This window comes from Apodemus sylvaticus, chromosome 4, assembly GCF_947179515.1.
Source record: "Apodemus sylvaticus chromosome 4, mApoSyl1.1, whole genome shotgun sequence".
Taxonomy (NCBI): domain Eukaryota; kingdom Metazoa; phylum Chordata; class Mammalia; order Rodentia; family Muridae; genus Apodemus; species Apodemus sylvaticus.
This window is the reverse complement of record NC_067475.1, coordinates 150,077,526-150,101,407: the sequence shown is the minus strand read 5'-3', so window position 1 is coordinate 150,101,407 and position 23,882 is coordinate 150,077,526.

Sequence of the window (23,882 nt, the reverse complement as noted above, 5' to 3'; positions counted from 1 at the left end):
AGGGATACCTGGGTTCTTTCCAGCTTCTGGCAATCATAAATAGGGCTGCTATGAACATAGTGGAACATGTATCCTTATTACATGCTGGGGAATCTTCTGGGTATATGCCCAGGAGTGGTATAGCAGGATCTTCTGGAAGTGAGGTGCCCAGTTTTTGGAGGAACAGCCAGAGTGATTTCCAGAGTGGTTGTACCAATTTGCAACCCCACCAGCAGTGGAGGAGTGTTCCTCTTTCTCCACATCCTTGCTAACATCTGCTGTCTCCTGAATTTTTAATCTTAGCCATTCTGACTGGTGTAAGGTGAAATCTCAGGGTTGTTTTGATTTGCATTTCCCTAATGACTAATGAAGTTGAGCATTTTTTAAGATGCTTCTCCGCCATCCGAAGTTCTTCAGGTGAAAAGTCTTTGTTTAACTCTGTACTCCATTTTTTTTAATAGGGTTGTTTGGTTTTCTGGAGTCTAACTTCTTGAGTTCTTTGTATATATTGGATATTAGCCCTCTATCTGATGTAGGGTTAGTGAAGATCTTTTCCCAATTTGTTGGTTGCCGATTTGCCCTTTTGATAGTGTCCTTTGCCTTACAGAAACTTTGTAATTTTATGAGGTCCCATTTGTCAATTCTTGATCTTAGAGCATAAGCTATTGGTGTTCTGTTCAGGAACTTTCCCCCTGTACCGATGTCCTCAAGGGTCTTCCCCAGTTTCTTTTCTATTAGCTTCAGAGTGTCTGGCTTTATGTGGAGGTCCTTGATCCATTTGGAGTTGAGCTTAATACAAGGAGGCAAGGATAGATCAATTCCCATTCTTCTACATGCTGACCTCCAGTTGAACCAGCACCATTTGTTGAAAAAGCTATCTTTTTTCCACTGGATGTTTTCCCGTCCCTTTGTCGAGGATCAAGTGGCCATAGGTGTGTGGGTTCATTTCTGGATCTTCAATCCTGTTCCATTGATCTGCCTGCCTGTCACTGTACCAATACCACGCAGTTTTTAACACTATTGCTCTGTAGTATTGCTTGAGGTCAGGGATACTGATACCCCCAGAATTTCTTTTATTGTTGAGAATAGTTTTAGCTATTCTGGGTTTTTTGTTATTCCAGATGAATTTGAGGATTGCTCTTTCTAACTCTGTGAAGAATTGAGTTCGGATTTTGATGAGTATTGCGTTGAATCTGTATATTGCTTTTGGAAAAATGGCCATTTTAACTATATTAATCCTGCCGATCCATGAGCATGGGAGGTTTTCCCATTTTTTGAAGTCTTCTTCCATTTCCTTCTTCATAGACTTGAAGTTCTTGTCATACAGATCTTTCATATGTTTGGTAAGAGTCACCCCAAGGTACTTTATACTGTTTGTGGCTATTGTGAAGGGGGTCATTTCCCTAATTTCTTTCTCAGCCTGCTTATCCTTTGAGTATAGGAAGGCTACTGATTTGCTTGAGTTGATTTTATAACCTGTCACTTTGCTGAAGTTGTTTATCAGCTGTAGGAGTTCTCTAGTGGAGTTTTTGGGTCACTTAAGTAGACTACCATATCATCTGCAAATAATGATAGTTTGACTTCTTCCTTTCCAATTTGTATCCCTTTGACCTCCTTATGTTGTCTAATTGCCCAAGCTAGTACCTCAAGTACAATATTGAAAAGATAAGGAGAAAGTGGGCAGCCCTGTCTAGTCCCTGATTTTAGTGGGTTTGCTTCAAGTTTCTCTCCATTTAGTTTGATGCTGGCTACCGGTTTGCTGTATATTGCTTTTACTATGTTTAGGTATGGGCCTTGAATTCCTGTTCGTTCCAAGACTTTAAGCATGAAAGGATGCTGAATTTTGTCAAATGCTTTTTCAGCATCCAAGGAAATGACCATGTGGTTTTTCTCTTTGAGTTTGTTTATGTAGTGGACTGCATTGATGGATTTCTGTATATTGAACCAACCCTGCAGCCCTGGGATAAAGCCTACTTAATCATGGTGGATGATCATTTTCATGTGTTCTTGGATTCAGTTGGCAAGAATTTTATTGAGTATTTTTGCATCGATGTTCATAAGGGAAATTGGTCTGAAGTTTTCTTTCTTTGTTGCATCTTGGTGTGGTTTTGGTATCAGCATAATTGTGGCTTCATAGAAGGAATTGGGTAGTGTTCCTTCTGTTTCTATTTTGTGGAATAGTTTGAAGAGTATTAGTGTTAGGTCTTCTTTGAAGGTCTGATAGAATTCTGCACTGAAACCATCTGGTCCTGTGCTTTTTTTGGTTGGAAGACTTTCTATGACCCCTTCTATTTCTTTAGGGGTTATGGGACTGTTTAGATGATCTATTTGGTCCTGATTTAATTTTGGTATTTGGTATCTGTCTAGGAAATTGCCCATTTACTTCAGATTCTACAGGTGTGTTGAGTATAGGCTTTTGTAGTAGGATCTGATGATTTTTTGGATTTCCTCAGTTTCTGTTGTATTATCTCCCTTTTCATTTCTAATTTTGTTAATTTATTTACTTTCTCTGTGCCCTTTGGTCAGTCTGGCTAAGGGTTTATCTATGTTGTTGATTTTCTCAAAGAACCAGCTCCTGGATTCGTTGATTCTTTGTATGGTTCTCTTTGTTTCCGCTTGATTGATTTCAGCCCTGAGTTTGATGATTTCCTGTCTCCTACTCCTCCTGGTTGAATAAATTCTTTTTGTTCCGGGGCTTTCAGGTGTGTCGTTAAGCTGCTAGCATATGCTCTCTCCATTTTCTTTTTGGAGGCACTCAGGGCTATGAGTCCTCTTAGCACTGCTTTCATTATGTCCCAAAGATTTGGGTATGCTGTGCCTTCATTTTCATTAAATTCTAAAAAGTGTCTGATTTCTTTCTTTATTTCTTCTTTGGCCAAGGTGTCATTGAGTAGAGTATTGTTCAGCCTCCATGTGTATGTGGGCTTTCTGTTGTTTTTGTTGCTATTGAAAACCACTCTTACACCATAGTGATCTGATAGGAGGCATGGGATTAGTTCGATCTTCTTGTATTTGTTGAGGTCTGTCTTGTGATCAATTATATGGTCGATTTTGGAGAAGGTACCATGAGGTGCTGAGAAAAAGGTATATTCTTTTGCTTTAGGGTGAAATGTTCTATAAATATCAGTCAAATCCAATTGGTCCAAAGCTTCAATTAGTTTTACTGTGTCCCTGTTTAGTTTTTGTTTTCCTGATCGGTCCATTGAGGAGAGTGGAGTGTTGAAGTCCCCCACAATTATTGTGTTAGGTGCAATGTGTGCTTTGAGCTTTAGTAATGTTTCTTTTACGAATGAGGGTGCCCTTGCATTTGGCGCATAGATGTTCAGAATTGAAAGTTCTTCTTGGTGGATTTTTCCTTTGACCAGCAAGAAGTGTCCCTCAGTGTCTCTTTTGATGACTTTAGGTTGAAAGTCAATTTTATCTGATATTAGAATGGCTACTCCGGCTCGTTTCCAGAGACCATTGGCTTGTAAAATTGTCTTCCAGCCTTTTACTCTAAGGTAGTTTTTGTCTTTGACATTTAGGTGTGTTTCCTGTATGCAGCAAAATGTAGGGTCCTGTTTACGTATCCAGTCGGTTAGTCTATGTCTTTTTATTGGGGAACTGAGTCCATTGATGTTAAGAGATATTAAGGAATAGTGATTATTACTTCCTGTCATTTTTAATGTTATTTTTATATTTGAGTGATTATCTTCTTTTGGGTTTGATGAAGGAAGGTTAGTATCTTGCTTTTTCCAGGGTGTAGTTTCCCTCCTTGTATTGGAGTTTTCCTCCTATTATTCTTTGTAGAGCTGGGTTTGTGGAAAGATATTGTGTAAATTTGGTTTTGCCATGGAATGTCTTGGTTTTTCCATCTATTGTGATTGAGAGTTTTGCTGGGTATAGTAGTCTTGGCTGACATTTGTGTTTTCTTAGAGTCTGCATGAGATCTGCCCAGGATCTTCTAGCTTTCATGGTCTCTGGTGAGAAGTCTGGTGTGATTCTGATAGGTCTTCCTTTATATGTTACTTGGCCTTTTTCTCTTACTGCCTTTAATATTCTTTCTTTGTTTAGTGCATTTGGGGTTTTAATTATGTGGCAAGAAGTATTTCTGCTCAGATCCAGTCTGTTTGGAGTTCTGTAGGCTTCTTGTATATTCATAGGCATCTCTCTCTTTAAGTTGGGAAAGTTTTCTTCCATAATTTTGTTGAAGATATTTGCTGGCCCTTTCTGTTGTAAATCTTCACTCTCATCTATACCTATAATCCTTAGGTTTGGTCTTCTCATTCTATCCTGGATTTCCTGGATGTTCTGGGATATAAGCTTTTTGCATTTTGCATTTTCTTTGACTGTTGAGTCAATGGTTTCTATGGTATCTTTGGCATCTGAGATTCTTTCTTCCATCTCTTGTATTCTGTTGTTTATATTTGCATCTATGGCCCCTGATTTCTTCTCAAGGTTTTCTATCTCCAAAGTTGTCTCCCTTTGTGATTTCTTAGTTGTTTCTACTTCTGTTTTTAGATCCAGGATGGTTTTTCTCAGTCCCATCATTTGTTTGTTTGTGTTTTCCTGTAATTCTTTAAGAGATTTTTGTGTTTCCTCTTTCATGACTTCTGCCTCTTGACTCAAGTTCTCCTGCATTTCTTTAAGTTTTTTTTTGCATTTCTTCTTTATTGGCTTCTATCTCTTGAGCCTTATTCTCCTGCATTTCTTTAAGTGATTTTTGTGTTTCCATTTTACGGGTTTCTAGCTTATTCATGTTCCCCTGTATTTCTTTAAGAGATTCATTTATGTCCTTTTTGTGTTCTTCTAGCGGCAACATGACCAGTGATTTTAAATCCAAATCTTGTTTCTCTGGTGTGTTGGCATAACCAGGACTTGCTGATGTTGGAGAGTTTGGTTCAGATGCTGCCATATTGCCTAGATTTCTGTTAGTAGCGTTCCTGTGTTTGCCCTTTGCCATCTTGCTCTCTGGAGCTAGTTGGTCTTGTCTCTGGCTGGTGTTTGGGCCTCCTGAAGGGCTCTGGGGCTATTACTGCAACACTATTTGTCTGGGTTTCCCCTGTAGCAGATTGCTGATGTGCTGTCTTCCTCTTGGGTGCCCTTGTAGCCCTAGTGTGCTTTGCCCCAGATTGTGACTGTGAACCAGATGGTGCCAGTTTGCTCCTTCAGGGAGTGCTGAAGGGTGTATGCTGCGGGGACCTTTTCAGCTTGCTGATCACTCTGCTGGCCAGTGGAACTCCCAACTGGGTTGGTGCACACAAGGCTAGCCTGGCTGCTCAGGCCCTGAGTCTAGGCAAAAGCCTGGAAGGCCAAGGTCCGAGCAAAGTTCCTCTTGGGCTGTGACTGTTAATTGTGTCTGTCAGGTGGCCAGGATGGCGGGCGTGAGTGCTAGCACTCCCTGAAAGTGCCGGGAGAGTCTGCTGGGCTAACAACCTCCTGGGAGGGTTGACACACAGATGGCCCACCGAGCAGCCAAGTTCTTGGGGTCAGTTCAGGGCCTGTTGGGGCCTAGATCCCCCCTTTGTTAGCCTCAGGCTATGCCTGTTAGCCGGCTTAGCCTGCTAGAGCTCTCTGGCATCCTATAGGCAAAATGGCGGCGTGCGCCCCGGGCCTGGGCAAAAAAACCTCTTGGCTGGGTTGGCACCCCAATGCCCCCCCCCAACAGCCCAGGGCCTGGGTGCAGGCCAACGCCCGTCGGGCTCAGACCCCCATGATGTTGGCCTCGGGTTATGTTTGTGTACCTCAGTCTGTCTGATCTCTCTGGACTCCGAGATCCAAGATGGAGGCGAGTCTCTAGTGACTGGCGGGAGGCTGAGTTCTGACATGGCTTCTGTGTGGTGAAAGGCACTGTAAATCCGCCACTGCTTGCAGCCCAGCTGGCCAGCGAAGGTCAGTGGTCGTGGGCGCAGGGCCTAACTGGACCCTGTGTCACCTTGGTTCCACTGCTGATGGCCCTTCAGCTGGACCAGCCACTGCTGCACTGCCGCTGCCACCGCTGCCACCACCACCGCCGCCCCCCCAGCAGAGCAGCATTTTATTGTTTATTATTTTTTCAAGAACATTGCATAATTCCTATTGGAGTTACAATAGCACACACACACACACACACACACACACACACACACACACACACGTACACCAAAACCCCAAGGATAGCTAAAAAAAATAATCCTGAATAATAAAATAACTGCTGGAGGTATCACCATCCCCAATTGGGATATGTACTACAGAGCTATAGTAATAAGAACAGCATAGTACTGTCATAAAAGTGGATATGTTGATTAATGGAACTTAGTTGAAGACCCAGATACAAGCCTATGCACCTATGGACATCTGATTTTTAATAAAGAAGCCAGAAATATACTCTGGGAAAAGGCAGCATCTTCAACAAATAGTGTTGGTCAAACTGGATGTCTACATGTAGAAGAGTGCAAATAGATCCATGTTTTTTACCCACACAAAACTCAATTCTAAATGAATCAAAAACCTCAACTTCAAACAAGAAACACTGAACTTGATAAAAGAGAAAGTGAGGAATAATCTTTAGCTAATTGGTATAGGAAAGGACTTTCTGAACTGAAGACCAAAGCATAGACACCAAGAATAACAGTTAATAAGTGGAATCTGGACCCCTGCTGCTCACAGGAACCTGCCCAGAACCCTCAGGACACAGGAAGCAAGGGTGGCCTGGGATTAGAGCCTTCTGGTTTCTGTCTGTGGCTGGAAACTATCCTCTGCCACAGGACTTCATACCCAGGTGACACAGGGAGACAGCCTCCCGGGACTGCAGACAGGCCTGTGAGCACAGGTAGGACCGCCCCTGCTGCTCAGAGGAACCTGCCCAGACACAGCAGGGTATAGGAAAGGACTTTCTGAACTGAAGACCAAAGCACAGACACCAAGAATAACAGTTAATAAGTGGAATCTGGACCCCCTGCTGGTCATGATGTTTGTGCAGGAATAGAAACCCTGACTAAGACAACAGATAAACAGGTAGAAGACCTTATAGAGAAAACACAAAAATCCCTTAAAGAATTACAAGAAAACACAACCAAACAGGGGAAGGAACTGAACAAAATCATCCAGGATCTAAAAATGGAAATACAAACAATAAAGAAATCACAAAGGGAGACAACTCTGGAGATAGAAAACCTAGGAAAGAGATCAGGAATCATACATACAAGCGTCACCAGCAGAATACAAGAGAAAGAAGAGAGAATCTCAGGTATAGAAGATAACATAGAAAACATTGACACAACAATCAAAGAAAATGCAAAATACAAAAAGCTCCTAACTGAAAACATCCAGGAAATTCAGGATACAACGAGAAGACCAAACCTAAGGATAATAGGTATAGAAGAAAGTGAAGATTCCCAACTTAATAGGCCAGTAAATTTCTTCAACAAAATTATAGAAGAAAACTTCCCTAACCAAAAGGAATGCCCATGAACATACAAGAAGCCAAAACTCCAAATAGATTAGACCAGAAAAGAAATTCCTCCTATCACATAATAATCAAAACACCAAATATACTAAACAAAGAACGAATATTAAAAGCAGTAAGGGAAAAAGCTCAAGTAACATATAAAGGCAGATCTGTCAGAATTACACCAGACTTCTCACTAGAAACTATTAAAGCTAGAAGATCCTGGGCAGATGTCACACAGACCCTAAGAGAACACAAATGCCAGCCCAGGCGACTATACCCAACAAAACTCTCAATTACCATGGATGGAGAAGCCATGATATTCCATGGGAAATAAACAAAATTACACAATAACTTTCCACAAAAAGATAATAGGTTGAAAACACCAACATAAGGAGGGAAACTACACCCTAGAAAAAGCAATAAAGTAATCTTCTTTCAACAGTCCCAAAAGAAGATAACTACACAAACATTTAAAAAAAAAGCATCAAAAATAACAGGAAAATAACCATCACTATTCCTTAATATCTCTTAACATCAATGGATGCAATTCCCCAATAAAAAGCCATAGACTAACAGACTGGATACATAAACAGGACCCAGCATTTTCTGCATACAGGAAATACACCTCAGTGTCAAAGACAGACCCTACCTCAGAGTAAAGGGCTGGAAAACAATTTTCCAAGGAAATGGTCCCAGGAAACAAGCTGGAGTAGTCATTCTAATTGACTTTCAACCAAACGTCATCAAAAAACATAAGGAAGAATACTTCATACTCATCAAAGGAAAAATCTGCCAAGAACAACTCTGAATTCTTCCCATAAGTTTGGGTATGTTGTGCCTTCATTTTCATTAAATTCTAAAAGTCTTTGATTTCTTTTTTTATTTCTTCTTTGACCAAGGTATCATTCCTATAGCTGTAAGATCAAGAATTGACAAATGGGACCTCATAAAATTTCAAAGTTTCTGTAAGGCAAAGGACACTGTCAATAGGATAAAACGGCAACCAACAGATTGGGAAATGATCTTTACCAATCCTACAACCAATAGAGGGCTAATATCCAATATATACAAAGAACTCAAGAAATTAGACTCGAGAGAACCAAATAACCCGATTAAAATGGGGTACAGATCTAAACAAAGAACTTTCAACTGGAAACTCAAATGGCTGAGAAGCACCTAAAGAAATGTTCAACATCCTTAGTCATCAGGGAAATACAAATCAAAACACTAAAATTCCACCGCACACCAGTCAGAATGGCTAATATCAAAAACTCATGTGACCACAGGTGCTAGTGGGGATGTAGAGAAAGAGGAACATTTCCCCACTTTGGGTGAGATTGTAAGCTGGTACAACCACTCTGGAAATCAGTTTGGCAGTTCCTCAGAAAATTGTACATAGTACTATGTGAGGACCCAGCTATACTACTACTGGGCATATACCCAGAAAATGATCCAACATGAAATAAGGATGCATGCTCCACTATGTTCATAGCAGCCTTATGTATAATAGCCAGAAGCTAGATAGAACCTTGATATCCCTCAACAGAGGAATTGATACATTGTGTACATTTGCACAATGGAGTACTACTCAGCTATTAAAAACAATAAATTCATGAAATTCTTAGGCAAATGGATTGAACTTGAAAATATCTTGAGTGAGGTAACCCAATCACAAATGAACACACATGGCATGTACTCACTGTTAAGTGGATATTAGCTCAGTATCCTGGAATACCCAACATACAATTCACAGACCAAACGAAGCTCAAGAAGGAAAACCAAATATGAGCATGGATACTTTGGTCCTTCTTAGAAGGGGGAAAAATACCCACGGGCTGAGATACAGAGACAAAGTGTGGTGCAGAGCCTGAAGGAAAGACTGCCCCACCTGGGGATCCACCCCATTACTGTCACCAAACCAAGACACCTTTGTGGATGTCAACAAGTGCTTGCTGACAGGAGCCTGGTATAGCTGTCTCCTGAGAGGCTCTGCCAGTGCCTGACAAATACAGAAGTGGATGCTCACAGCCAACCATTGGACTGAGCCTAAGGTCCCCCAATGGAGGAGCTAGAGAAAGGACCCAAGGAGATGAAGGGGTTTGTAGCCCCAAAGGAACAATAATATGAACCAACCAGTACCCCCAAAGCTTCCAAGGACTAAACCACCAACCAAAGAGTACACATGGAGGGACCCATAGCTACAGATGCATATGCAGCAGAGGATGACCTTGTTGGACATCAAAGGGAGGAGAGGCCCTTGGTCCTGAGAAGGCTCAATGCCCCAGTATAGGGGAATGCCAGGACAAGGAAGCAGGAGTGGGTGGGTTGATGAGAAAGGGGAGGGAGAATGGAATAGGGGGTTTTCTGAGGGGACATGAGGAAAGGGGTTAACATTTGAAATGTAAATAAAATATCTAATAAAAATAAATGGAATCTGATGTAACTGTAAAGCTTCCGTAAGGCAAAAGATACTGTCAAAAGGACAAAATGGCAGCCTACAGAATGGGGAAAGATCTTTATTAATCATATATCCATTAGAGTTAATATCTAAAATATAAAAAAAACCAAAGAAACCCAGATATCAAGAGCACAAATAACCCAATTTAAAAATGATGTAAAGATCTAAACATAGAATTTGTAAAAGATGAAATACAAATGGTCAAGAAACTGTTCTGTGTTCTGAAGAAACTGAGGTCACCAGACTCTTGTCTTGTTTTCTTGTTTTCTCACAAGCATTATTAATTCTCGTAAGACTCCATTCTTGGGTGATATTCTGAGATAGGCTCAAGACAGATGTGGTACCAGCACAGATAGAGAAAAGTGGACATGAACTCCCAACCCGAATGCAGAAGCTATCTCTTATTGACAGCTTCTTGCAAAGGAAAACTTAGTTTTCTCCAATAGTCTCTCAATGGGTATACAAACCACACTTAAGGACAGGACACTTTAGTAGCAGAGGATAGTTAACACAAAGTGAAATCATTGGTTTTTATTTTATTTTTGTCTCAATATTCCTTGTTTGAGTACTATTTATTTGATAGTCTTTGATTGTACATTATGGTTTTGGATTTTGTGCGCGCGCGCGCGCGCGCGCGCGCGTGTGTGTGTGTGTGTGTGTGTGTGTGTGTGTGTGATGAATCCAAAGAGCTCCTGAGCAGGGGGCTGGGAGCACAACCCCAAAAGCACCAAAAAGTGCAAAGCGGTATAGCTAAACTCATCGCTACAACTTGTGAGGTTGAACAGTTTTAAATGTTTTTTGGTTTCTTCTTTTGAGAATTCTTTTCATTATCTCATTTATCCATGGGGCTGCTTGGTTTCTTAGTTGTTTTTTAGTTCCTTGAATATCATAGAACTCAATCCTCATTCAGATGTACAGTTAGCAAAGAACTTCTCTCATGTTGTTGGTTTGTCTTCACTTGAGTCTCTACTGTGTAGGTTTCAATTGTATGAGGTGCCATGTTTCAATTGTTGGCATAATCTTCTGAGTAATTTCTATTTAGAAAGTGCTTTCCTGTGCTTATTTCTTAAAGTATTTCCCCTACTTTTCCCTCTAAAAGTTTCATATCTTATATTAAGTTTTCTGATACATTTGAAGTTGATTTTTTTGTGCAGGATGAGAGATAGAGATCTAGTTTCATTTGTCTACTATACATGTAGATATCTGGTTTCCCACCACCACTTGTTGAAGAGGCTGTCTTTCCTCCAGTGTGTTTTTGCCGTCTTTGTTAAAGAATCAGATGGTTAGGACTGTGTGGGTGTACATTTATTCTATTCCATTCTATCAATTTGCATGTTTTTTTTAATGCCAGTACCATATTGGTTTTGTTACTGCAGCTTTGTAATACACGTTGCAATCAAATATGGTGATATTTTGATATTCCAGTCTTGACACAGTCTCAAAGTTCTCAGCTGGAAGCAGGGATATCTGGAAGGTGCATAATAAATATACACAGACTACTTTTTGGGTACAAGCTGACAGGCAATTTTTCAAGGCTTAAAGTTTCTCTTCTCTCTCACTCTCTGTTCTCTTTCTCTCTTGCTCATTTGCTCGCAGCTTGAGGCTGCGCGCTCTGCATTCTCCTGTGTGTTTTTCTTTTCTTGCACTCTCACACTCATACACAACTCTGTGTGTTCCCCTTCCACTCACACACACACACACACTGCACACCTCTCTCTCTCTCTCTCTCTCTCTCTCTCTCTCTCTCTCTCTCTCTCTCTCTCTCTCTTTCTCTCTCTCTCACCCCCCTCTCCACATCCATCTCACATACTCCTCACTCGCTCTCCACGTGCTCTCTAGACTTTTCCTTGCCCCAGTCTTTTATTGATACTCCAAAAGCAGGTAGAAAAAAATACATTGTATAATCATTGGCAAATCAAATTCAAAAGAATAACCTCATCCCACAAAGAATCAAGAATTACAATTGTTCCCCAAAGTTTCATGCTTCCCTATTCCCAGGCCTACAGCTAAAATAATAATAATTGCACACTTATCATTATTTAAACTTTAGCTTATTATACTTCAGAGCTCAGAGCTCCAAGGCCAGCTACTTGCATTTCCTTGTAAAGCTCTAATGATAAATGACATGGGCAAAGCTGCCAGGCAGTGACCAGAAAGAATCATGTTAACCCTTAACTCCGTAGTTCCCCTAGCTTTCCGCTTCTGCACATTGCACACAATGACTCTCCTAAGAGTCTCAGTGTTGTGACTTAGTTTTACTAATATAAGATTTTACATATTCGATACTTGCTTATCTAGAAAGCACTCTCAAATGTTGTGCAAAACTTATTTCATAACTTCAATAGTTTTTTTTTCTTTCATGGAAGCCCAATGTTGGCTCTATTTCATTTTCTAATAATTTCTTCAAACTTTCTTTGCCAGTCAAGCATTAATCTGGAACTACCGTTGTGCAGTTATTACATTGTTTCCAAGATGAGAACACACAGCATGCACCTGGGCCATTAGGACTGGGCTGTGCTGTGCCCCGTGCCTCAATTTTTAATTGTTTAAGAATCATTACATCAGGGAACATCTAGTTTCACAGAATTCACCAGAGCAGGAGAAAGAAGAAAGTCAGATACAATAGAATAATTATGCACACCAAGGCCAACTAAAAAGCAGTCACGCACAAATGAAATCTATACAACCGTTGTCCAGGGCAAAAGTTAGGAGAAATGGGAACAACTGTTGTTACAAAGGGTTGCTGCAGGGTACTGAGATGGCTCCATCCTGGCCTGCTGCAGGCAGCCCCTTATTTCAGATGGGGGGGGGTCCCCTGGAGTGATCTATCTCTTACTTCCCAGGTCCTTTTTTTTTTTTTTTGGATATTTGGATTTGGTTTTTTTGAGACCGGGTTTCTCTGTATAGTCCTGGCTGTCCTGGAACTCACTCTGTAGACCAGGCTGGCCTCGAACTTAGAAATCCACCTGCCTCTGCCTCTCAGAGTGCTGGGATTTCAGGTGTGTGCCACCACTGCCCAGCTGCTTCTCAGGTCCTAAACAACATACTTTTAAAAAAAAATAGAATCTGACCTCAAATTTCTTGAATTCATTTTTAAATAGCTGTTCTACAAATTTGTGGTACCTTTTTTAAAAATCAAAATTCTGGTACAGCAAAGGTAAAAGGATAGATGGGCACAGGAGTCAAGTCTCACCATTTGTGGAGTGGATACTATGCATACAGTAGCTCCTTCACTTCTATTAGGGATTCTCCATTCGGAGAGCTGGAGCTGATACATGGGAGTCAGTGACTGTAAGGAGAGGCTTTGGGTATCTGAATATCTTTGTTCTGCTGAACTTGGCATCCTGGCCTTTAGTGATTCCCTTTTCCTTCCATTAAGGAGAAGTAGCTTTAGGTTAAGTGAGAGATCTGGTTCCAAGGTAAGAGAGGCATGGGACAGTTCTCATCCTATTCCATACCGCAGAGCTGCACTAATGCAGCTTAGGAGTGGGATGTGAATGTTCTGTCAGGTTCTTGACAACTTGTTACATAGGATTGCCACAGCAAGAGATGGTTACCTTTGGAATGTAAACAAAGAATATAGAAAAAAATATATATGCATATATAAAAAATAAAGACAGCTAAGAAATGGTGTCAAGGAGCTGAAGTTGAGGGGGAAGGTAAGAGACAAAGTTGGGTCCTGGATAATGCTTTATCTGAAAGTGAAATTATAGCACTTCAAATGGCACTCCTATGACAGTGTGACGCCCTCTATGCTACATTTGATATCTAGTTTTAATATTTAGTGGCAGTATTAAAACCTAGGCAGTAATTATAGTCCTAGACAAGGCCCAGAAATGAAGAAACTTTTGGGGAATATGGCTGAGATATATAATGCAGTGAGTGTTAGAACGTTTTATGTTCTAGAGAAATATATTCATGAAGAATACACATTTTTAATTACACACTCATAACTTTGTCTTTCTGATAAAAACTTGAAGACAATGGCTGACATTGACACCTAAGACAAAGACCAACCTCCATCCTTATAGGACAAAATTGAAAAGTTACTTGTTTGTCTTTGGAACAACCTGTTTACACAACTAGATAGAGGTAATGCTGCTTTTATAGCAAAATTGTTTGAATCTGCCAGGAACGGTTTAATTAATAGTAGCACTGATATTTATAAGCTTCGTGCCTAATATAAGCTTTATGTTTAATTTCATGCTAAGAAATATACGATACAATAAAATATCAAGGTAAAAAAATGATCCAGACTTATCCATGCCATTAGTTTGAATGGGACTTAATCTGATTCCAGTGACTGCAAACCACTTGAAAGAGGTTTAACTTGTTTGAGACATTTTGATAAAAAGATATTTATTTCTCACCTTTCTAGCATTTACTGGGGACAATGATGTCACTGTTCCACTTTACAAAACTATCAGGAAGGAACACTTAATTTGACGTTCATGTGAAATATAATTACTTGCTTTTCTTCCTGTACAACACGTACCTCAGAGACAGGATGACAGATCAAGAAGTACATGATATCCCACCTGTCATTAATTGCAAGCACACGCTTTTGAAAGCATTTCTCAATAACTCTTACTCAAAAATATAATGTTTGATGCTTTGACTATTTTATGACAATTTAGAAAGGAGTGCCTATTTTATAGCAAAGGTGTGACAAGAGTTTATTGGGTGAATTCAAAATTTTAATCACAAATAAGTAGTATACATTTCACATGTACAAACCTTCGTTTCTTCCCGTGATTCCCAAAGTTGTCCATCTGGCAGAACCATGATTATTCTTATGAGGAGCATTGAAATGAGTGATTCTTTATTATGTTCCTAAAAAACATCTCTAATCCTTCAAGGTTCATCACAAGGCTGACAACTGAATAAAAATTTTCTCGAGTAGTCCATGCATCTGTGATTCCTTCCTCCTTTCAATTCAGTTTGTATCTCATTAGCCTAATAAAACAAATAGTGCTAAAACTCACACTAAATTATCAGTGAGAATTTCCACTGTGAATTAAGTCATGCTAATGGTACAGTCAGCATGTCTTCTTAGCAGAACTACTTCAGAGTCAATATAATTTCCACAATCCACAAAGAAACCAGGCATTGATTTGAATGATAGTTTTAAATCCAAAAATGATAGTGTTAGCCACACAGTTTCAATATTTGATTTACCTTTGCAAAGAGTGTGGAATTTGGCCCCCTATTCACTTGGCATGTTTCTTGGGGTAAATATCATTATGTATATATATGCCCATACCCCTACCATAGTGTAGTAATAGTAATTGAATAATACTAGTCAACAGATACTGTATTTCCAATGGTCCAGACAACAGCTTTTTCTACAACTGAGAACTTTTTTCAGCTATTAAACAATGACTTTATGAAATTCTCAGGCAAATGATGTGACTAGAAAATATCATCCTGAGTGAGGTAACCTAGTCACCAAAGAACACACATGGTATGTACCCAGTAATAAGTGGATATTAGGAAAAAAGGTCGCAATACCCATGATACAACTCACAGACCATATGAAGCTCAAAAAGATGGAAGACCAAAGTGTGGATGCTTCAGTCCTACTTAAAAGAGGGAACAAAATAATCATGGAAGGGAGAGAGAAGGAGGGCCCTGGAGGGAGAGAGGAGGGGGAGATAAAAAGGCAGCCAGGATCAGGTGTAAGATGAACAGAGTTGTGTAGCAGTGGGGGAAGAGGAACTGGGGGTAGCAACTAGAAAGTTCCAGATGCCAGGAAAGCAAGAGGCTCCCAGGACTCAACAGGGATGACATTCGCTGAAATACCGAACAAAGGGGAGAGAGAACCTGTAGAGACCATATCCAGAGGTTAGGCACAGCTCCTGGTTGAGGAATGGGGCCACCCACCCATCTCAAAATTATTACTCCAGAATTGCTCCTGTCTAAAGGAAATACAGGGACAAAGTGTGGAGCAGAGGCTGAAGGAAAGGCCATCCAGAGACTGTCCCACCTGGGGATCCATCCTGTACACAGTCACCAAACCCAGACACTATTGCTGATGCCAAGAAGTGCTTGCTGACAAGAGCCTGGTATAGCTGTACCCTGAGAGGCCCTGCCAGAGCCTGACCAATACAGATGTGGATGCTTGCAGCCTACCGTAGGACTGATTGCCAGGACCCCAATGGATGAGTTAGGAGAAGGACTGAAGGAGCTGAAGGGGTTTGCCATCCCATAGGAAGAACAACAATATCAGCAAACCAAACCCCCAGGGCTCCCGGGGACTAAACCACCAGCCAAAGAGTATGTATGAATGAATGGACCCATGGCTCCAGCTACATATGCAGCAGAGGATGACCTTATCTGACATCAGTGGGAGGGTCGGTTCAATGGCCCAGTGTAAGGGAATGCTAGGACAGAGAGGCAGGAGTGGGTGGGTGGGTGGGGGAGCACCCTTATAGAAGTAGGGGGAGGGGAGAGATGGGGGTTTGTGAAGGGGAAACTGGAAAGGGGGAAGGGGGATAACACTTGAAATGTAAATAAACAAAATAACCAATAAAAGAAATCCTTTTAGCAGGGAGGTGATGGTGCACACCTTTAATCCCAGCACTTGGGAGGCAGAGGCAGGCAGATTTCTGAGTTCAAAGCCAGCCTGGTCTACAGAGTGAGTTCCAGGACAGCCAGGGCTACACAGAGAGACCCTGTCTCAAAAACAAAAACAAAAACAAAATCCTTTTAAACTGAAAACTTTGCCAAAATGATGTCTTAATGTATATGGCAGTGTTTCTTCCTTTTTCTACAGATGTTTCTGAGAGAATGCCATCTTAGAATCAAGTCCTTACAGAGAACAAGTGCAATTCAATCCAAATTGCTCCACGAGTCAACTGTAAAGGCAGTTAATAAGGGAGTCCTTAATGTTTCTCCACTTCTCAGCTGAGGAGAAATCCAGAGGCGAACAGTGACAGAGAAGAAGACCACACGGGAAGTCCTGAGGCCCATAGTGGCCGGGGAGTGTCTGGTCTGGAGCTGTTGGGTGGCTGTGATCTGAACACTGAGTTGAGATGGGAGCACGGGCTGGCTCTGAGCTTGTCTCTTAGCAGAAGCTTGACGGAAGTCCTAGAAGACTGGTACAGAGATATGGCGGAAGAGAATGAATGCTCTTCTGCCCTCCTTGGCTTGCTAGAGGCATTGGTGGTACAGTTCAAAAGGCAGTTATTTCCATGAGGACAGCTTAAACAAGGACACAGGCTGGTGAGAGGGGCTTGAGAAAAAAGGAAGGTTTTTATAAAAAAACAAAAGACGGAATGCTTGTTTTGTTTGTTTTCCTGAGAAAAGAAATAATAAAGGCTGTGGCTGAAATTGCCTGAGAGGGTACCCGAAGGGGCGATGTCTCTGAAGTACCAGGCTTGAAGGAAGCTTGGGCATGAAGGGCATCTTCAGGAGGGATGTCTGTTCTACTGGGCTGAAGGAAAGAGATAGGCACCATGCAGACATTTAGAATAGTGTGCAGTGGAGCTGAGAGGGTATGCTGGGTGTCTTTTACGTTCTCTCCATGAGGATGGAGTAGGTGGGGTGGATTTGGAGAGTAGTGGCATGAGACTGTGGGAGACAGTGGAGAGCTGCTTCGTGTGGAAGACAGAGCTGAAATGGGAGATTATCCGCATCTGCTTGGGCAGCTCAGCATGATTCCCAGGGCAGAACATATAGAGATGTTTCTCAGTGTTCTAGAGGCTGGGGAGTCTCACCTTGAGGTGCCAGCAGGTTTGTGGCCTCCATGTTGCTCTGTCCTCCAGTGGGATCAGAGTCATCACATGGCAGAGCAGCAGAAGAGAAAAGGAACCAGGTAGCTCCCTCCTGCTGTGCCAATGGCACTACAGTGGAGATTCTGATTTCATGCATGAGTTTTTTGGGGAACCTTCAGGCCACAGCAGAGGTCACTCGTAGTAGGGGTGGTCGATGCAGTGTCCTGAGTTCCTTTTATGGTGGTAACTCTTTGGAATAAACAGGAGAAAGAGGAAAAGTCCACTCATGGGGATAAGATGTAGGTGGTTTTGGAGAAGATAAATTTGGTGGAAGAGGTAGGCCTGTGAGAATTCCAGTTTGGAGAATATAGAAGTTCACAGTGTATATGTCTCTTGGTTTGACTTAAGGTGTTTCCAAAAGACAACCACAATCCTGTTTCAAAAAATGTCACAGATGGGCATTAGAGCTAAATATAAATATCTCTCCATTCCTAAAGTGTTTGAGTACTCTATTTCACATATGACCTTCTGTTATGTAGAGATCAGTCAGGCCCTATATAGTCATCTTACAGAATATAGGGGTCATTTATCCCTTACTGATGACCTAGCAAAAGTATCTTGGTAATAACTTGAACATTGTATTTCTGTGACCACTTAGAATTGCAACCTTTCAAATGAAATACTTTGATTAGATTTACAATGTTTTATTGATGCATGGCTGAAAGTACTTTTTAATATCATTACACTGTTAAAAATAAATTCTAGAAGATATACCCGCCACCCTAGCTGGTCTGCCTCAGACAGACAGCAGAGTCTAGCAGCAGCCCTCTGAGAGGCTCTACCCAGCAGCTGACTGAGACAGATGCAGAAGATACCCACAGACAAGCATTGGATGGAGGTAAGGGACCTCTGTGGAAGAGTTAGGAGAAGGATTGAAGGCTCTCAAGGAGATGACAACCCCACAGGAAGACCAACAGTGTCAACTAACCTGGATTCCTGGGAGCTTCCAGAGACTAAGCCACCAACCAAAGAGCATACAGGAGCAGGTCCAAGGCCCCTGGCACAGATGTCACAGAGGGCTCCCATGTCTGATCTCACTGGGAGAGGTTGCACCTAATTCTGAAGAGACTTGATGCACCAGGATGGGGTTTTGAGGGAGCTGCTCTCTTAGAGGCAAAGGAGAAGGGAGATGGGAGGAAGAACTCTGCACAGGGGACCAGAAAAGGGGGGGCAACATTTGGGATATGATTAATTAACTAATTAATTAATTAAATTCTAAGGATGAAGAGATGGAACAGTGGGCTAAAGCACTTGCTGTGCAGGTATCAAGAATTCCTAGCACCAGTGTTTAAAACAATAACAAAAAAGACTCAGATGCCTGGGTATACATAGAACCCCAGCCCTGGGAGCCAGGGACAGGTGGATTCTGGGAGTTCGCTGAGTAGCCAGCCTAGTGGGATCGGTGAGCTTCAGGTTAATTGAGAGGCCCTGTATCAAGGGAATAAGGTAGCCTCTGGCCTCCATATGCATGTATACCTTCAGCCTCCACATGCAACATATATACACACTGAATTCTGTTTGAGTATGCAATGGTGCATTATTGTTGAGGAAACAGTATGATTTCTGTGAGTATATATGAGGTAGGTCTCACATACTGACCAATATCTTTTGGATTCTACAGGCATACTTACATTTCTATTAAGAGTAAGCAGTTTTGTTTGGAAAAAGGCCTGGCTTACAATGCTCTTCTCAGGATGCTGAAACATGATTTAAAAGAGACTTCAGTTTTAGCATCACTAACACTTGATTAAAATCTTGACTGCACAGTTTGTTCACAGCCACAGCCTGTTTGTAGGCTGAGCCCTGGCAACTGTTGCTATGCTGTTTAGTGGGTCACTGAAGTAAAATTAATGTAGGCCCCTAGAAATTCAAGCACCAATTGTGTTCATTTATTAAGTTTTTAAGGTATCATGCCAGGACAAGCCCAAAGTATGGGAGTAAAAGTATTTACCAGACTAATATTGATATGAAAGTTATACTAAACTATAAACAGCATACAGCATTGACAGAATCCCTGGAAACATTTTCAGAGAATCTCCTGTCTGGGAGGGAAGGGGGTCTTTTTCCTGTGATTCAGAACAGTTTCTGGGCCTTGTCTCCCAGTTCTATTTGTGTGGGTAACGATCTTGTTAGGTAATAAAGTTGTAATGCTCTTGCCCTTCTTGGGAATGGCTGTTTGGACTTAGGACACAATATAAAACATTGTGTCACTTGTTCAGGCTTGAAGAAATAGGCTCTGATTGTTAGAAAGTGGGAATTTGGGTTTTTAAATTTTTTTTACAATTTATTTGTTTGATTGTTTATTTATTGTCTCTACATAACATTCTAAACAGTGCAAAATAAATGACAAGTATTGTGTTTAACTTTATAAAATCCTGAGTGGAGAGACATAGACTCATTTTATCAGGAAAATAAATAATTTTCAAGGAAAAAAATCAATTAAAAAATGGAGATATAGCCTAGCAATAAACTATTTGCTTAGGATATGGAGCCCTGGGTTCAATCTTTAATGCCACAGAAATAGGAGGAGCAGGAAGAGGAGAAAGAGTTTAATCTTAGTACTCAGAGGGATAGCAGGCAAGTCTTTGTGAGTTTCAGGCTAGCCTGGTCTACATAGCAAGTTCTAGGACAGACAGAGTTACATAGTGAGATTACTACCTTTAAAAACAAAAGAAAACAGTTTCTTGCCATATTTTATGAGCCCTTTCCTCTGATCATCCCTGGTATCTCTCGATATATTCAAGTTTTATATTTTCAAAATTTTTAATTGACACGATCATTATAGGTAAACTGTTCAAAGATAAAGACAGGAGAAAGAAACCTGCTGATACTTTGATCTTGGACTTCTGATCTACTGAAGTGTGAGGAAATAAATCACTTGTTGCTTAAGAAAACAAAGAGAAACAAAACAAAAACAAACAAAACCACAACAAAAGAAAACAAAAAGGAAAGAAATCCTGTCCCAGACTGCCTCCCTCTAAAACTAGAAACATCATCGATGGCCTGTTTTAAGTGTTTCAGCCTTCTTGAAGTTTTGCTCAAATTCTTGAGAATCTCTGGCTACTTGTGTTTGTAATCCCCCTGGAGAGCTTGCCACATACACATCCTTCATATCTTCAAGAGATGAACTCCAACATTCCCAAATCCTTAGTGGCTCTCATTCTTTATTTTCATGTATACACACACATACACACACACACACACATATACACACATACACACACACACACACACAGTAGGTTGGTCTCTTCTTGGTGGTCTGTATACCAACACAAGAAATTCTTGCTTGAATTAGCATTTAGGTGTTGGCAAAATTGGTATTTTTTCCACAAAATCCACCTTAAAATTGAGCGAAACCCTTTGTTGTCATACCTCATTTACCACAAAAAAGAGTCAACCAACAGGAGTGTGAGCGCATGAGCACCCCTCTCTCAGGAACTTACTGCTACATGTGCTCCAGGTGAGGCTGTGCCCAACTCCCAGTCAGGAAGTATTTGAGTTGCATTATAGAGACATGCTAAAGAGAAACAGTGGGATCCACATTCCATAGAATATAATTTGCTGGATCCTCAGTCAAGATGGGACACAATTGGCCATCATGCATTTCCCTAGAGGTAACAGCTGGGTAGAGCTACTTTGGGAAAAGATGCCTTGATCTTTGTACACATTGCTATGAGTACACTTATCTAAATAAGGTGATTATTAAAACAAGTTTTGGTGGATTGTTGATTTACTGCAAAGTGTGTAGAAACATATCTAGCTATGATTTAGAATTAGACACATACTTCCCTTCTGCTCTGAACCTTTTATAGATGAGTGATGAAAAGTTGTTTTGTGTTTTCACAGAGAAAGGTCAACTTTTGATGGAAGTGAAAGGCATTAATTGGGATTTGATTACGTCAGTTGTATATTTTCAGTTAGGTGTCAGAACAAAACTAAGACATTAATACCAACCATTTCCCTGATGTCATCACCAAACATGACCTTTGATGCATCAACCTGTTATATAAAATACTGTCAATCATTGTTTTCTTACTAAAATATGAGTTAATTTAAAGGAAAATACCAAGTAAATAGTATTTCTGGCAACATTCCATAGACGGAAAACAAATGGCCAACAATGGGAGTCCAGGGTCCTGGAAACCTTATTCAAAAACATTCTTATGAGTTTAGCATATTCATTGTTTTACCACTTTTCTACTATTGAGCTTTTAATGTTTCTCCTGGTATAAGCAGTGTTGCAACAACTCCTACATTTAAATATTTTTCATGTCCATATTGGATACCTTAGGAAATTCACATATGTGGAATTGAGTGGAAGGGTAGTAATTATATCAGATTAAAGTTTTAAATTAAGTGTCCATCAACCATTTCTTTTAGTTTTTGTGCAGGCATTTAAGAAGTTAAAAAAACAGCATTTATAACCCATGAGAATGATTTCTTCTTTATTCCTTAAAGGGTCTCTTAATGCAGTTGCCTTTAAGTTTTTTTCTGGGACCAAATGGCAATTCTGACCCAGGGCAAGCCCTTTGTTGCAGAAAATGTTGGCTGGAAGATCTGGTTTACAGTTAATGTTAACCTTTCTACTTAATTAGCTTCGTGATCTTGTGCAAGTCATAACCACTTTAAGCTATAATTTTCTCATCCATAAAATTGTACTAAACATAATACACCTCACTGAGATGTGATTAAATGAAATGACATATGTGAAAATGGCTTGTAAAGGTTGAAGCATGATATAAAATGTTATTTGTTGGTATTACAAACGCTTAATGTATGGTCCCTCACCCCTGAGATACTCTAAAAGATACAAGTCATCTTATGCAGTGAAGATAATCCCTTGACATCATGGAGAAATGTCTACAAAAAGGAGATGGGGACACAAAGTACATTTATAGCAAAAATCTGTTTCTTTACTGATATTCCTGTTCTAGTAAATACTAGAAAGTGATGTGTCATTGCAGTAAATATGATTAGTAGCTTTGACTTTGTTACTCATCACCAAATCTGTGAAAACACTAATTACTCAGAAGTCACCTTACTTGCTATTCTAGAATTGGTTTGGTGGGCCAGGATTTCTGAGTCTAGGTTAGGATAAGCTCTTCCTGGAATCTATAGGTTATTAGAAAAACAGTGGTCTCTATAGAGAATGCTCAGTTACTTCAATACACTTTATTTGGGTGACTTCTTATCATGGACAAATGCAGGTAGTCTCTCGAGCTGCCTCCTAGAAACCCCTGTTATTGATGAACTCTGGATAGAAGAGCAGGGTATAAATGCAGTGTGTCCAGAAAGGTCAGAGCTCTACACAGATGGCCTCTGGACTCTATTAGACCATCCAGGGTCCCAATGTCATTATGTGTAAAGCAAGTGAGATGGATGGTTTTTGTCTTAGGGTTTTCCTGCTGTGAACAGACCCCATGATCAAGGCATCTCTTAAAAAGGACAACATTTAATTGGGGATGGCTTACTGTTTCTGAGGTTCGGTCCATTAAAATCAAAGTGGGAAGCATGGCAGTGACCAGGCAGGCATGGTGCTGGAGGAGAGTTCTACCTCTTGTTCAGAAAGGCAAACAGGAGAATACTGGCCTCCTCAGACAGCTAGGAGGAAGCTCTCTCAAAACCCACCCCCTTAGTGACACACTTCCTTCAACAAGGCTACACCTCCTACTGATGCTGCTCTCTGGGCCAAGGATATCAAGCAACCACGGTCTTCAATGTTTCTTCCCTGAGATTTCCAAAGGTTCTGAGTGCAAAAGTAAATAAAAATTGGGAGACTTTCGGTGATGTGGGTGGGGAGGCCTCTGCTGGGTAGTGGGGGTGGGGCGGGGGATTCTACTCTGTGACATCACAAGGCCCAGCCTAGACTAGAGCTTGGCATCTGAGAAGGAAAAGCAGCGGAGGTTCAGTTATTGGCAGAGCAGAGGTAGACTGGAAGGACCCAGAAGGATCAGCCAGCCATGCCTCCAGTTCAGGTACAAGGTACATGGCTTTTGCTAAACTAATCACAGAACTTGCTAGGGTCTAAAGGAGAAGGAGACACTTACAGGTACCCCCTTTTTTGTTTTAAGGGATGGTAGGAGTCCAGAGGGGCTCCCAGCAGAAGTAGAGTTGGGACGTAGAGGAGGCTATGAAGCCACAACAACGGGCACTTATAAACTTCTCAGATACCCACTGGCCTCTCCACAGTTACTGGGAAAGTGCAGAAAGCACTGCTATCTCCAATGGTCAGTTCATGGTTATTTTCTAAAGGAATTTA